Source organism: Saccopteryx bilineata, chromosome 3 (assembly GCF_036850765.1).
Source record: "Saccopteryx bilineata isolate mSacBil1 chromosome 3, mSacBil1_pri_phased_curated, whole genome shotgun sequence".
Classification (NCBI taxonomy): Eukaryota; Metazoa; Chordata; class Mammalia; order Chiroptera; family Emballonuridae; genus Saccopteryx; species Saccopteryx bilineata.
In genome coordinates, this window is record NC_089492.1 from 136,135,641 (window position 1) to 136,137,234 (window position 1,594).

A 1,594-nucleotide genomic window follows, 5' to 3' on the forward strand; every position below is an offset into this window, starting at 1 on the left:
AATAGTAAGAAGAACCTTGAAGTTGATATTGTCCTTAATAAATAGGCACTGGAGCAGAAAAATCACAGAACTAATGTAGTCTCTCTGATACTTAGGATTCTGCCACGCTGCGTTCAATACTAATTAAAGACTTTACAATGACAGGGTTACAGTTGTAAAACAGACCTTAGTTTTCAAAGAAGACAAGGAACAGGCATTTCCAGTTGAGTACTCAGACACTGGGCTCCAGAAAATCTGCAGAAATTACCTGTCAGGAGCGTGTAGGGAAGAAAGATAAATCTCTCCTCTCTTGCTTCATTTTGCTCCCAATGGCTCCCCATTGTTAACTTTGCCAGAAGGTTGGGAGGGTAACACAATGCAAACCAAAAAAACCTACAATTCAAAAAGTCAAATTAACTTTTGTAAATATAATCTTTAGGGATTAAATATATAGGGATCAAATTTTCACAATTTCTTTTGTCCACACTGTTGACCTTCATAAGAACTCTGGCCCCCAGTCCCTCCTTGGTCTTTTTTTTTTATAATTTTATTTTTTTAATGGGGCAACATCAATAAATCAGGATACATATATTCAAAGATAACAAGTCCAGGTTATCTTGTAGTTCACCTATGTTGCATACCCATCACCCAAAGTCAGATTGTCCTCTGTCACCTTCTATCTAGTTTTCTTTGTGCCCCTCCCCCTCCCCCTTTCCCTCTCTCTCTCCCCCCACCCCCCCCCCCATAACCACCACACTCTTATCAATGTCTCTTAGTTTCACTTTTATGTCCTTGGTCTTTGATTTTGCCAAAGTGGCCATAAAAATGATAAGAAAAAGCAGATTAACTAGTGAGCAGAAGAATATGCTTCCTTTCTTTGCTCAATAGAAAGTAATATCATCTGATATAGCCATTTAAATCATGCTTGTCATAACGTTACAAGAAGTACAGTAATTTTGAGATGGGATTTTAAGAAACAAAAGAGTCTCTCTAACAATTGACCCAGACCTAAGGCTGGATCTGAATTTGTACTGTAATTATTTTTAGTACAAAAATTAAATGATTAAAATTTGTCATTTAAAGATGTAAATATGTATATAGAAGTGATAATACTCAATCATGATTCATTAGAATGTTGGCATTCTTGAGTTAAGCAGATGTCTTAATAAATCAATTAGATTCTAGAAGATGTGCAGGAAACCTTAATAGAATAAGGATTAGTCTCCAAAGATCTTATTTCAGTGGTTGGTAGGAATGATCAGGAAATTTTCAGGATACCTAAGCATTAAGAGCACTCAAAAGCAAGAAGAATGTGTTGAATAAAAGGCTAATCTTAGTCTATAAGACATCTTTTTTAATATTCCAGTCACTTTTATCTGCTTTAAGTACACTTATTTTGATTCCTCTAGAAGCTGGGGCAGATAATAAAATACTCAATTACATGGTCTTAGATTTACCAGTTTTAAAAAAAATGGTGGAGGAGTTAGAGATAAAGGTGCTTTGTCCTGTATCTGTTTGTTTCTAAAGGGTTCTTTATCATATAAATTTGGTTCATTAGTAAATTCTAAAAATGGAAGATCATATAAAGGGTTGTAACACTCCTTGTGCATGAATT